Consider the following 15980-nt stretch of genomic DNA (forward strand, 5'->3'; position numbering starts at 1 on the left):
GAATCTAGGGTTCGGCCTTTTTCAGCAGGATTTGGATTCAGCCGATATCCTTCTGCCAGGCCGAACCGAATCTAAATTTCGTTATTGCAAATTAGGGAATGGGAAGGAAATCGTGTGACTTTTGTCACAAAACCAAAGGGAAGTAAAAATGTTTCCCCTTACCCATCCCGATTTGTAGATGCAAATTAGGATTCGGATCCGGTATCGGCCAAAGCTTGCTTGAAGGATTCGGGGGTTCGGCCATCTGGCCCTGCGTCCCAGAGTATAGTAGCATCAATTTAAATTCAGCTCAAAGCCTCAAGGTAGGTTGAACAAGAATAGGTCGCACCTGTTTCCCTGTCCTTCTCAAATTAAATATAGGTGCAATCAAAAAAAAAAAAAAAAATAATATATATATAATATAATGATCATACGTATTATATATTTGGTTATAGTAGGCTAATATATATATGTATATATACTTTATTATATAGATATATAGGCATATATATAATATACTCACATACTTAGCTATACTTAGAGATACTCTCTATATATATATATATATACTATAGAAAATAAGGGCCTGCTCATGTATTACTTTTCTTTTTAGAAGTGAGTCGTTTTCTTGGATTCATCTTATGGTGCAAATAATGGATGGCTTTCGAAGGGTTCCCGCATGCAGGTGCAAAGGCCCACTGACCTCTCTGTTGTCGAGATTTAGTTGCTTTGTGTAGTCCATCCTAGACAGCCAATGTGTACTAGCCAAATTAAATAGCTGTATGGGGAGTGTACTCAAGGAAGCACAGTTCGTTTTGTTACACAATCTTTGTTTGGTGAACCTAGTGAAAATAAAACACTCGATGTGGCCAGATGCAGGGTCCACTTAGGTGGATCAAGTCGCGTCAAAGTGCCTCCCTGGGACTCCTGTGCACTTTCCCACTCATGTTCAGGGTGTGTTCAGGGTTGATCCCAACCACACCCAGTGGCAGCTATAGGAAACACCTTTCCCATTTACACATGAATAAGAAGTGCTGCAGTGCCAGCTGCCCAACAAAATATATGTAAACCAAAACCCATTACCTTTTGTAAATATTTTCATTCATTAACTCACAAGCCGTGCAGCATAGTCATCATCCATCATCTTCTCCTCTTCCTTTGCTCTAAATGCAGGTTTCTGAACTCTCTTCTGCTCATCTTCGAAGCACAACAAGGCACAGCATGTGGCTGGTCCTAACAGAAACCTCCAAACTTTTTAATCAATTATGAATGTGCATGAGATGTGAAAAGAAATGAGTGACTACTGGCAAAAATAATATAAGATTAGGAAAATATTATTGCATTTAAAAATGGATATGGAATCCAAAAGTGCCCTTGGCATCTGTACGAATTTTAAAACTTCACAGGACATGGCAAAAATGGATCCAGTCATGCAGTGTATCTTTCAAGTCCATTTTTGGCCAGGCTCATCTTGTAGCTTTTTTTTGGCCTTCTGTGCCAACCCAACCTCACTTGCCATCATAGAACACAATTTACAGAAGCCGCTAGGACTGCATGCTACTTTAGTATGGATATAGAGAGTGATATTCTGAGAAAATTTGGTTTTGATTTTTTATTATTTGTGGTTTTTGGGAGTTATTTAGCTTTTATTCAGCAGCTTTCCTGTTGCTAGGGTTATGCTAGGGTCCAAATAACCTTAGCAACATGCATTGATTTGAATAAGAGACTGAATATGAACAGGAGAGCCTGAATAGATAAATAATTAATAAATCCATATACCCTGTTCTTCTATGAGGGGCTGCTATATTGTTGGCAGTAGGAGTCCCGTTTAGCATTAGAAAACTGACAGGTTAAAGGACATGTCAACCATTTTTATACTTTTTGTATGAATGCAAACGGTTACCTCAGTCCCAACCCACGAAACCGCATTGTGAGCGCACGAAATTCTGCTCCTGTTCCCCTGCACCATCGCGTTCTGCGTTCTATCCATCCATAGTCTAAGCTTTTACCCCGCGCGCCATTTTGGTCCATGCTATTCACTTCCTTGATTTATTGCCTATGCGCATGCTTTCTGTTCTACACCAATAGGATGTTTTATCCTTCTGCAAGATCCAGTGATCAATTTATCCCTCTGAAGCAGTGAAGTCATTAAAGACTTTGGCTCTCTTCCAAGCTCCCTGCAGTCAGCAGCAGAAAATATGAGCAAGGAGCTTGAGGGGATACAGAGTTAACCGCTGACAATTCTAAAGTTTTGCCATAGCAACCACCAATGCTATTGCGAGATTGTGTGGATAGCATGGATAGGCGTCTCATCAGAGCTCAGTGTTGCTCCGCGGCACAAAGTTTTTTTCCGACGCTGGATTCCCCTGCAACTGCGCATGTGCTAGATTGTGAATGAGGAACTGCGCATGTTCAGAATGCCAAGCAAGAGCGCTGATTCTTAAGGAAGGGGGGAGAGTGGCAGATCGTGGAGGGAAACCTGCAGGACACTTAAAATCAACAAAGCTCCTTTGTTGTTAACGTAAAAAGGACTGGAATGCTAGGTATGTGACTAATTCAATTAGGCTTTTTACTGAATAAATCTTGTTTTAAGGGTTGACATGTCCTTTAAGAAGGGACAGTCAGTTGCCAAAACAGTCAGGCTTTAGAAGACTTCAAGCTGACAATTAACTTGACTATCAGCAAAAAATGATCAACGTGACCTATAGGTAACTATTAATGTAGAACATTTTTAGTGGCAGTATCACTTATTCAAGCCAGTTGCGAAGGTGGACAACTTTGCACCGTGCACCCTGCTACTGAGAGTTCTAAAGGTCTGGGTGTAGTACCCGACCAATTTTCCTACACTCCACTATCCATTTGCAATTCCAGCATTTCTATTATGTGCTTCTCTTACATCATTTTTCATCCCAGATATCCTTTCCTTCATGCTATTTTATACATTTTCCCCATATTTCTATACCTCTTACCTCTTCCTGTGGTTCAACCTTGTGATTCTCTAATCCCCAGGCTTTCTGCAGCCTCCTTTTGTTTTAATCATTTTGCTTTTCTTCCATTTATACATTCTGCTACTTCCCCATAGTCTCACTTCTGTCCCTATATACTTCTTATTACTATCTTCTGGTTTCTTTTTGCCAGTGCCATGATTATCTTGTTGTTCACCTTGAAGCTAACTTTTGAGTATGCTATAGGATGGACAATTGGACAACACAATTTGTCTTTATTATTTATTTCTGATAGTTTTTTAATTATTTGCCTTTTTCTCTGACTCTTTCCAGCTTTCAAATGTGGGGACATTGACCCCATCCCATCTACACATTTATTGCTATTGCTACTTTTTATTCCTCATCTTTCTGTTCAGACCTCTATTCATATTCCAGTCTCTTATACAAATCAATGCATGGTTGCAACCAGATTGCTGAAATTGCAACAGGAGAGCTGCTAAATAACTCCAAAGAAAAACCCACAAATAATTAAAACATGAAAACCAATTGCAAATTGTCTCAGAATATCACTCTCTACATCATGCTAAAAGTTAACTCAAAGGTGAACGACCCCTTTAAAGCATCAGCACTACTGCCATATTTGCAGGTGAGCTTCTTCTGGATAAGATGTGCAAGTGTGTGCGTTTATCAAGTGTGTCAGTCCTGTGTGTTTATGTAGAACTGCACATGTATGACCCTGTCAATTAGCTTGGTGGTTCATAGGACATTTGATAATGCTCAGAACCTCCACAGATAACTACACAAGTGTGCTAATTGCAATATTATATATATTAGATGGATGATAAAATTATGTTTGATAGACATCAAGGAAACTCACCTGCATTAGATCTGCATTTTTTCAAAAAAGAGCCCCAGAGGCATCGGTTGATTGCTGTCTTCATCTACAAATGGACTGCCATTCAGATAAACCTCTCTTACTTTAGAGGGCTCAGAGGACGTTTTGTGACTAAACCCTACTCCATCCTCGACGGTCATCTGTTAAGCCATTACGTGAAACCTCATTCAAATCAGAAAAGGGGGATGCAGAAGGACATGTATTAACGTTTCCAGCATTGCTTTCATTAGACGCTGTGTTGTCGGTTTTGTTTATGAATTCCTGTTCATCAGATTCCATCAGACCCTTTTCATCATTTTCCAACTTCTTTGGAGACTTTTTGTCTGTGTTTTTGCTAGAAACTGCCTGCAAAGAAAAGGGGTGGAAATTTAGAGTTAGTCATATGCTATGTGTAGGGTACATACACACACACAGTTAAAGAGAATGGAGGTCATTTACACAGGTGCAAAATTGTTATACATTTACATGTTAGTCACAAAGTTACTTGCACTAATACATGTTTCGGTTCAACCTGCAATCAAGTGCATGCAAATCTAACATACCAGGTAATTAATTAAACATAATCTGTTAAGTAATACCACTCCATTTGATAACTGCCCTGCAACCAATATTCACAATTACATCTGGCCTTTCTGCTGTAAGGATCAGATGATATTCATTTTTATAGAACCAACTTTAGTGAATGGAGGAAATAATTAATTCAGGTTCAACCTGAGGCAAGACCAGGAGGTTAAGAACTTTGCAATCCCCACAGCACCCAGTGTATCCATTGTTATTCTACTACAGCTATAGGGTGACATGAGCATCACTGTAATGAATAATTCATCAGAATTTGAGCATAAGATGTCTAAGAGGTACTTTTATATCAGTGTGTAAAATAGAACACAAAATAAAAACACTAGCGCTGAAAATGATGCCATTCATTTTACCTCTCAACACACCTGTCATAAACAGACAAATTCCAGGGGGGAAAAGAATTATTGGTATAGGTATGGGACCTATTATCCAGAATACTAAGGATATGCGGGTTTTCTGGATAACAGATCTTTCCGTAATTTGGAACTTTATACCTTAAGTCTACTATAAAATCATTGTAAACATTGAAATAAACCCAATAGGTTGATTTTGCTTCCAATAAGGATCTTCGTTTGGATCAAGTACAAGGTACTGTATTATTATTACAGAGAAAAAGGAAATCATTTTTAAAAAACTTGGATTATTTGGATAAAATGGAGTCTATGGGGAGACAGCCTTTTTTCGTAATTAGGAGCAATCTGGATAATGGGTTTTGTGATAACGGATCCCTATACCGCTACTAAAAGCAGTGTAAGAAGATTATATGAAAGCTGCACTGCTAAGCTTTTTTTTTCGTCTGCAAAATAATAACTTGTTTCACATTAGAATTCTATCCTCTGCTATACATTCATATAACTCATTACATAGATTGATAAATACATGTGATTTTACACTGAGTATGGATGGCATTAAAGTGTGTGATGGCTGATGTTTTTTCACCTTTATACATATGCCCCAAAGTGTTCACATTTATGTATCAACATTCATTAGGGGAGGGTGAAAGGAAGGAAAATAGGTGTTTCTGAGTTTCAATATTTTTTTGAGGAGAAGCTGGAGAACTGTCCCCTGTGAAGTATTTTTCTCCAGAATTACGTGCAACGTTTCGGGGTGACCCCCTTTATCAAGCATACATACTGACCATAGTGCAAACAATATAAAGAGTGGACTTTTTTCACAGAATTTTTGCTGTTTTAAACAACATGTTTTTAATGTAATATTGCTGTGATGTTTTTTAAAGTTTTTTTTAAAAAACAACTTTGTCACATGCTATAAGCGTCGAGAGCTTTGCCTTTCAAACTGAATGTTGGTAATTGTGTATGCTAATTAATTTAATTTGGTCACTCTTTATATTGTTTGCACTATTGGTCAGTATGTATGCTTGAAGGGGGTCACCCCGAAACGTTGCCACGTCTGCACAAGAAATAAAAGCAAGAGAAAACCCTGCATTTCACCTTGCCTTGAGTGCCAGAGTTTTTCTTATTCTACTATATTGGGGGTTGCCGTACCTCTACCCTGTGCACCAGCGTTCTCTGTGAAGATATTAGAGGTGTGCTCTGCTTCACCTTGTTCCTCATAAACATTTATCACATTGCTGCATGGAAGATCTGTTTATTGATAAGCAATGAAAACAAGAGATAAGGAGAACTCAACCCCCCTTTAGCCAAAAGTCCCCACTGGCCCCCGTTCGCTGGCCCCCCCTCCCTGCCTGCCCCTTACACAGTCTTACCCGAATTGTGTCCCCTCTAGAAATACTGACAGCACATACAGAGTCAGAGCAGCGGAGCTCACGGGCAACATCTTTGGCTCTTCTGCACTATTCATAATGTCAGTGCCATAGTGGCGCATGCGCAAATGGAGCAATCTTCCGGTTCTCGACAACTGTGCATGCGCCGACAGTAACGGAAATTGCTGAAGGGAAGAAGACCCGAAGACTCTGCATGTGCGGTCAGTATTTCTAGAGGGGACACAATTCGGGGGTAAGACTGTGCAGAGGGTAGGCAGGGAGGGGGGCCAGTGGGGACTTTTGGCTAAAGGGGGGTTTAGTTCTCCTTTAAAGATGGAATGAGGCGAACACCAGAGGAAGCATTTTCTACAGTGGCAGAAAAACAATGATAATACTTAATGCAATTCCTGTCACTCTTAGCTTGGATATGAATGGCATCTGTCACTGTGCACATGGGTGGATTTCAACTTAAAGGGGTTGTTCACCTTTGAGCTTAACTTTTAGTATGATGTAGAGAGTGATATTCAGAGACAATTTGCAATTTGGTTTTCATTTTTTATTATTTGTAGTTTTTGAGTTATTTAGCTTTTTACTTAGCAGCTCTTCATTCTCCATCATTCTCATTCTTATAAATAATCTGGTAACTAGGATCCAAATTTCTGTAGCAACCATGCATTTATTTGAATAAGAAAGGGGAATGTTAATAGGAGAGGACCCAGTGCCGGGCCACGCTGGGCAGACGCCCTAGGCAGGCTCGGCACCTTGTAGTGTGCGCGCGCATGTGCGAATCTACGCTCGCGTGCGCACAAAGCGCGAAAAAGGCATAGAGTCGGGCAAGTAAGGGAAACGGACTTAGTCAACAGAGGAGGTACGTGCCTGGCGCCCTCCCAGCTTTGCGCTCTAGGCACGTGCCTACTCTACCTACCCCTAGTTCCAGCCCTGAGGGGACCCTTACTAGAAAATATGAGAAATTTGCTTTATAGATGGGGTCAGCGGCGCCCATTTGAAAGCTGGAAAGAGAAGGAGAAAAAGGCAAATAATTATGAAAGTATAAAAAATAAAGAATGAAACCCAATGGAAAAGTTGCTTAGAATTGGTCATTCTATTACATACTAAAAGTTTACTAAAAGGTGAACCACCCCTTTAAGCTAACTTTTAGCAAGTTATAGAATGGCTAATTCTAGGCATCTTTTATCTCTTTTATTATTTGCCTTCTTCTTCTGACTCTATTTAGTTTTCAAATGGGGGTCACTGACCCCATCAAAAAAAACAAATGCCCTGTAAGGCTACAAATGTATTGTTATTGCTACTTTTTATTACTCCTCTTTCTATTGAGGCCTCTTCTATTCCAGTCTCTTATTCAAATCAGTGCATGGTTGCTAGGGTAATTTGGACCCTAACAACCAGATGGCAAAAATTGCAAAATAAAAAGCTAAATAACTCAAAAACCACCAATAATAAAAAATGAAAACCAATTGCAAATTGTCTCTGAATATCACTCTCTACATCATACTAAAAGTTAACTCAAAGGTGAACAACCCCTTTAAGTTGAAATCCACCCATGTGCACAGTGACAGATGCCATTCATATCCAAGCTAAGAGTGACAGGAATTGCATTAAGTATTATCATTGTTTTTCTGCCACTGTAGAAAATACTGCGATTGGATTATCAACCCTTCCAGTACCAATAGTCAGGACACATTAAATGCTACAAAACAGAAGAGTAGGCAAAGCAAGCAGAAAAAGGAGGAACCCTGTATGGAACAATAGCAGACAGTATGAACCTGGCCATGTCAATGTTACTCGCCAGAGCCCTCATTATGCAGATGGTTGGCACAAGTGCAGGCAGCAAGGACAGTGCTGGACAAATGCAGGTCCTTACTAGGCACCCTTAGTCACATGGTCTGCTGTACTCTTATTAAACCACAGTTTCCCATTATGCTTTACTAAAGGGGTCGTTCACCTTTAAATTTATTTTCAGTATGGTATAGAATGGCTAATTCTAAGCAACTTTTTAATTGGTCTTCACAGTTTATTTTTTTTTTATAGTTTTTGAATTATTTGCCTTTTTCTTCTGTCTCTTTCCAGTTTTCAAATGGGGTAACTGATGTTATCTAAAAAGAAATGTTCTCAATTCAGGCCCTCTCCTTTTCATATGCCTGTCTCCTATTCAAATCAATGCATGGTTGCTAGGGTTATTTGGACCCTAGCAACCAGTTTGCTGAAATTACAATGTGGAAGCTGCCGAACAAAAAGCTAAATGACTGAAAAACAACAACTAATAGAAAATGAAAACCAATTGCAAATTGTCTCAGAATATCAATCTCTACATCATACCATGAGTTAACTTAAAGGTCAACAACCCCTTTAATGCGATTTACAGAATCACATTAATATCTGCTCGATAAGATAGGTGCCTGCTGTGACAGAGTAAAGAGAGAACCAATACCCCCATGAGCACCATCAGCTGCCAATCCAACTATTCAAGTCACAGCTATATAGTTAAAGGACAAGTCAACCCAAAATAAATATTTGCCTAATAAAAGAAAACATGATTCTAAGCAACTTTCCGATTGTCTTACATTGTATCAACAGTCTGAGCCATCAGGGCAGAGAATAGAAAGGGACAAACACTGCTTTCAGTAGCAATACATATACAAAGAACTTAAAAACCATAGAAAAAATGTCAAGAATGTATATTGCAAAGTTGCTTAGAATTATGTTTTCTTTTAGTATGCAAAATAATTGTTTTGGTTGACATTCCCTTTAAATCTCCTTGGGTGATGTGGCTAACCACAGATTTTACTTGCAGTTAGTCCTCTTGAAATATATATAGATACATATGGCCTTGAAGCAGCTATATGAAGGGCATAACCATTTATTAGAAGAAATAGGAGACATCTAGACAGATCTGATCATGTGTATTTGGGGGGGGGGGTGCAAGGTCATCCAGTTAACCAATGGAATCATCTCACAACAGAATTAATACATTTTGATGACACTCTGTATCAGATGAGGTTAATCCATACGTAATTCTGTTTTCAGATTGATGCTGCCTAAGCAACTATAAGTAGATTTTCAATGTACCCTAGTACAATGGGATGTTTGCCTCAGTTTCAGCCACACTGTACAATATGCAAACAGATATATGTGTGTGAGCAGAAGTCAGGACTATAATCATTTATAAATTTGCATTCATTTGAACTGATTGCAACTAAACTATGAATGGCGCTGCAAGGAATGTTTTTCCAGATACTTATACAGAATAAGCAAGTAAAACAAGGTGCTGAAGAGCACTTACAGATATGCTAAGGGTAGAGGGAAATAAGTGTTTTTCTGGAAGCTAAAAATTAGGGATGCACTGAATCTACTACTTTGGGATTCGGCCAAACCCCCTGAATCCTTTGTGATAGATTCGGCTGAATACAGAACCAAATCCTAATTTGCATATAAAAATCAGGATCGGCGAGTTCACTTAAAAATGTTTTTACTTCCTTGTTTTGTGACGAAAAGTCACATGATTTTAAAGGAAACATATTATGTAAAAAAACAAGAATGTACCAGTGTATTAAACTCTTTTAGATATAGAAGGAATGTTCTTTAAAAAGTTGTGTTTTTGGTTACTTTATTGAAAAATTCTGCAATAACCCTCCTAGTCCTGCCCATCTGTTCTACTTCCTGCTGCCTCCTTTCCCAGGCTGTGCAGGGGAGCTTGTGGCACTCTGTACACTGCACTGTAGGATAGGAACCAATCAGCAGCTAGGCTGACCTGATAGGGAACTGAAGCATGCCTTTGCTTGTGTGACTGCAGGGCTGTGATTGGTTATCCCACTCCTACTTTTACTGTGCCTCTGGCAGGGACCTTTAGGACACAGACACACCCACCCTTTATTTGAAAAAGGAGAACATCTATGGGGATTTCAAATAAAGGGGCTAATTTTGAAGACAATATTAATTTACAACTAAAAGTAAAAACCAGCCCCATATATAGGGATGCACCAAAGTCCCTATTGTGAAAGAATCGGCCGAATACCGAACCGAACCCTAATTTGCATATGCAAATTAAGGGTGGAAAGAATTTACTTCCTTGTTTTGTGACAAAAAGTCACGTGATTTCCCTCCCCACTCCTAATTTGCAGCAAATTAAGGTCCGGATTCAGTTCGGCCGGGGCAGAAGGATTCAGCAGAATCCGAATCCTGCTGAAAAAGGCAAATCCTGGACGAATCCCGAACCGAATCCTGGATTCGGTGCATCCTTACCCATATAGTATACATTATTGCCTACAAAATTAGAGGGGTTTCATATATCGCATGTCTCCTTTAAGGATTTGGTTCATCCAGGCACGAGGATTTGGGCGAATCCTGGTGAAAAAGGAAATATCCGGGCCGAAAACCGAACCAAATCCTGGATTCAGCGCATCCCTACTAAAGATAGGATACAGAAAAGAGTTACTGCAAAACGACATGACTGTACCTTGGAGATCTCCAGCCACTGACAGTGGGAGCATGGACCATCAACTCTTTGGGCACTAAATCCATCTTCATGCCCAGATGAACTTACAACAACAAATCCAAGCTTGTGGGGCATTATGCAGGTCTATAGGTAAAACAATCACATGTCACTCAAAGCACAGCATTTAAACCATCTCAGCTAAAGCTTGAAAACAGATAAATCTAGAAATGTACTATATGCCTATGGTTTACTGTGTTACCTCAGTAGAGCAGTAGCCATATAATGGGCTCATTAATATCACTGCCCTCAAACATGACCTTAACGGCTCCATATCTTTTCTTATCTTAATCGGCTTTCACTGGTCAGCAAAAAACAGAGGGTACTGTACCACTAGTCTATCATAATCTTTGTTGGGGTATTAGACCTAAATCTCTTCTGTTTTATTGCAGTTTGGCGATACAACTTTATTAGTTTAGAAGGTTGTCCCAAAATGTCTAAAATTGCCTGCCATTCCCATCATATAAGCACCTGTCATGCTAGTGCTTAAAGGCAGAGGTGGGTAAATGCAGTAGCAGTGCCAGATATAGAAACGAATGTACTTTATACTGATGCGCCAAACCAGATATGTATTAAAATGTGCAATGGAGATGGTACACTGGTATTTACCACTTACTACAGGGCCGCTGTCTGTGTATAAATGAAAATGTAACCGACGAATCAAAGCAAATGAAATTGTCCTATGGATTAAACTACTTAAGTCACTAGGAGTTAAACTATTAGCTATATTGTAGGGCTGCTGAAAGATGACAGGCATAGACAGTCACTACTTCAAGGAGAAGTAAAGTCATTTTACCTTGGGGGTGCAACAAGTTAGGCATCGACCAAGTGGTTATATTTGCTTACCTGACACCCCGAGCCGGTGCTCCTATCAGCAGAAAACTGTACTGATCCTATTTTATTAGGGGTGACATCACTAAACACTAGGGATGCACCGAATCCACTTTTTGGGATTCGGCCGAATCCCTGAATCCTTCATGAAAGATTCGGCCGAATACTGAACCGAATCTGCATATTCAAATTAGGGAGGGTAAGGAAAAGGTGGGGGAAATGTTTTTTTACTTCCTTGTTTTGTGACAAAAATTCACGTGATTTCCCTTCCCACATCTAATTTACATATGCAAATTAGGATTTGGTTGGGCCATGCACAAGGATTTCGACCGAATCCGAATCCTGCTTAAAAAGGCCCAATCCTGACCAAATCCGGATTCGGTGCATCCCTACTAAACACAATTAGGGTACTGGAAGTCACAGAATAATTCCACCACTTTACAAAAGTATGAGGCTGAAGGCAGAATTATTTCTTAATAAACAAGTTATGGAGAGTCACTTGATGCAAATGACTTCACTAAGCATGACTGATGACATCCAGGGTCGGACTGGGGGGCCCTGGGGCCACCGGGACCTCTGTCCAGGGCCCCCTCTGGCCCCCCTACTGTGAGGTGCCGATCGGGCCACACGCATGAATGCGCACACAGCGCGCATGCGCGAACAGCAGGCACATGCGCTGCGCCGAAAGAAAACTTTTTTTTTTTTTTTAGAATTCCTATATCAGAAGAGGGGTCTGGCCCGGCAGGGCCCATGAGGGTCGGGGCCCACGGGGTTTTTTCCCGGTTTCCCGCGGGGCCAGTCCGACACTGATGACATCACACAGCTCACTTTATAAAGTCAAAGTTTACAGGACATTGATGGCTTACGAGTATTGTATATATATATTAGGGATGCACCGAATCCAGGATGCGGTTTGTCATTCAGCCTTTTCAGCAGGATTTGGATTCCCCAAAATCCTTGGGCCTAGCCGAACCAAATTTGCATATGTAAATTAGGGGCGGGTAGGGATATCACGTGACTTTTCATTTCCAAGGAAAAAAACTTAGTTTGTGACGAATCCCAAATAGTGGATTTGGTGCATTCCTAATATATATATATATATATATAATATATATTATATATATATATATATATATATATATATATATATATATATATATATAGGCAGGGGTATTCAGGTTTTATCAAAATGAAGACGTTTCTCCAATCTTAACATTGTCACGTACAAATAAAGACAATGAAGATCTTAAAGGGGAACTATCGCGAAAATGAATATAAATTAATTATTAATATAAGCTTCATCGTACTGAAACTTGGTAAATACAATCAATTAAAAATTCTATATCGTTTCTGAAATAAAGTTTATCCTCACTATCCCTCTCTCAGCATCTGTTTCTCTTCATTCTCTCTTCATGCAGCAGTTGGGTGTCAGATAATCACTGACAGTTACATCCAATAGATCTTATATGGGGGGTCCCTTTGTGATCAGATGTGTTAGAATTGATTCAAATCACTAATTCCACTTCAAACAAATAGTGTGAGCTGTAACACATGTTCTAGACAAAGGAGCCTCCTATAAGAGATGTTGGATTGAGATGTCCTTCACACTCACACTCACAACTCCTGCATGAAGAAACAATGAAGAGGCAGATGCTGAGAGGAGGAGACAAAAGGAATTCGAATATTTCAGAAATGGTTTCGAATTTTTAATTGATATTAAAATAACATCTTATTTGTGTGATGATGAAGCTTCTATGAAATGTTCATGTACCGCTAGTTCCCCTATCAATGGCCTGTGTGGAAGTGGAGGAGCCCAGTGTTCCGGCAAAGGGAACTGTTCGCTATGTATTAAGGCATGAAAAGTGATGGGCAGCAGCAGCAGCAGGTAACGCCCCACAGCCCCATGGAACCTGCTGGAACCGACATAAAGGCAACTGTGCGCGCCCTCAGCCCAAATCACTTACCCGGACTCTAAAGCCCTTGACGCTACGAGACAGGAAGCGGCGAATGCCGGGAACTCCTTCAGGTCACGCAATAATCCCCCCGGTTCAAGCAGAATTATTCACAGCACAAAACAAACTTCACCGCTCCTAAGGCCTGACGGACTTTCTGTCGCAAGGCCTGAGTTTTAATCGCTGCACAAAATATCAGCGGCCGAGTCCCAGAGGCGATACACAGAACCGACCCCCGTTCCACCGCTCCTTCTCTCCCATCTCCATAACCACCGCTTGACAACAACCCAAGTACTGCGCAAGCGCCAAATGACGAAGAAAAGCATTGTGGGAGATGGAGTTCGGCAGCGAACCGGGGCGCTTGGCTATGCGGCAGAGCGCAGGGAAGGAGTGAGCATGCGTGTCAGGAGATAAGAATTGTATAATAGCTGTACCTCCGCCAAGAAAAAAGATCCGGGTACAAGTAGCTTTGCCATTGTGCCATGTTACCATAGCGGTTCGTTGCTAAGGGACTACTTTTGCTGTGCTGCTTATTCTGCTCCAGTTTAGCTGCTTAAAGGGAATCTTACCCCAAAACATTTTTATTGCGCAATGGAAGCAGCATTCATACATTTCTATCTGTATTTGCACTGGAAAGCAGAATGAGTTATTATTTTGCCTTTCTTTTCCCTGGTTGTGACTGGTGAAACAATGTAGCACAACATCAGTTTCCTCCACGTTTGTTCATCAGCTGCTATTGTGCTACTTACATTCAGAACAAGCAATGTAGACAATATAAGCTGCTTTCATTGACAATTGCATTTAGTAATACCTTTAAAAACCACTATAACACTGTAAGAATCTTTACCTTTGTATATAGATGTCATGAATTTTAGTTTTTTTTTTATACCTCGAATGGTTTCTTATTTAAAGCGGAAAAACCTGCTTTTTTTCAAAACACATCAGTTAATAGTGCTGCTCCAGCAGAATTCTGCACTTAAATTTATTTCTCAAAAGAGCAAACTGATTTTTTTATATTTAATTTTGAAATCGGACATGGGGCTAGACATATTGTCAATTTCCCAGCTACCCCAAGTCATGTGACTTGTGCTCTGATAAACTTCAATCACTCTTTACTGCTGTACTGCAAGTTGGAGTGATATCACCCCCCCCCCCAGCAGCCTAACAACAGAACAATGGGAAGGTAACCAGATAGCGGCTCACTAACACAAGATAACAGCTGCCTGGAAGATCTAAGAACAACACTCAATAGTAAAAGCCAAGTCCCATTGAAGTGATTTAAGGGACCTCTGCCATTCTAGCTATTTCTAAGGTAGGGTTATAATAAATCTCGAAAAATCGGATTTTTAAAAAAAAAAAATTTTTTTTTCTTTTTTTTTTAAACTTGAAAAATTTGTTGTGTTTTTTTAACCGGAAAAATGGATTGCTGACCAAAAATGAACCTTGAAAACGTGAATTATTGTGGAAAAAACAACTTAATCCTTTATAAATCTGCCCCTCAGTCACCTGGGAACCTTCATCGGAAAAAAACCCCATCATATCCCCCCGTCAGACATTTATTGGAAGGGAAGAAAATCCACATTGGTCATGTCATAACCACACCCACCTTTGTTACATGACATTAAGGGGGTTATTTACTAAACTTCTTATGCAAAAATCACGAAAAATTAATGAGTTTTTTTTATAAAATCAGACTTTTAAAAAATCATAAATTTTTCGTAATTTATTAAACCCTGAGGATGGAAAAGTCTGAATCTGAAAATCCGGCATTTCAGACCTGTCGATGTTGCATATAAGTCACTGGGAGAAGTCAATGTTTTTTTGATGTGCGCTGGGTTTCGGATTTAAATTCCAAAAAAATTGTGAAATTTGTGAAAATTTGATTTGTTTTTTTTTCCCCAAAGCAAATTTCGGGAAAATATTATAATAAATAAACGTAAAAAACCAGAGTGTATTTGATCAGAGTTTGTTGCAGAAAATATTGAGATAAATTCGGACTTTGATAAATGACCCCCTAAGTGTTAATGTTTGATTATATGTAGGTCACAAATATTTCTAGTTTACATGAGCAGATCTTTGACCCATTTTGACCGCAGGGCCAAAACAAAATGATCATTTAGCCCAAGGGCCAGCAATCTGATCCTAATGCAGACCTGTCGGGAAAAGACCTCATTAACAAGCATATACACACCTCATACAATGGGATTGCCTGACCTGCCCCAAAAGATATCTAACCAACTATCAGTCAGATATCAGTTGGACAACTTGTTGGAAGCACAGGCTACAGGCTGCGATCTTGATCTGAAGTGACTTGAGTAATAAGATAGAACAGACTGTGTACTAATAAATGGCTTTTAATATCATTTCAAAGGGAAGTAATAAATGAAAACATACAGTTTATAAAGGTGCCATTTCTTTGGCCTCACAGCTGGTAGAACATAATAACAAGGTAATGAATGTTCCTTTGAAGTATTCTATTTTTTCTCTAAGTGCAAAACCAGACTGATAGTGTAGATCCAGCGACAAGAGACAAAAACAAGAGTATCATTGATGCCATGTGCGATGGGTT

General features: G+C 39.7%; 1 pseudogene; it reads right to left on the reverse strand.

Annotated features, from left to right (window-relative positions):
• Positions 1–1084: 1084 nt before the first annotated feature.
• Positions 1085–13714, reverse strand: LOC121395482 (annotated as a pseudogene).
• Positions 13715–15980: the final 2266 nt, after the last annotated feature.

The sequence above is a fragment of the Xenopus laevis genome, chromosome 7L (genome assembly GCF_017654675.1).
Source record: "Xenopus laevis strain J_2021 chromosome 7L, Xenopus_laevis_v10.1, whole genome shotgun sequence".
In the NCBI taxonomy this organism is placed as follows: Eukaryota; Metazoa; Chordata; class Amphibia; order Anura; family Pipidae; genus Xenopus; species Xenopus laevis.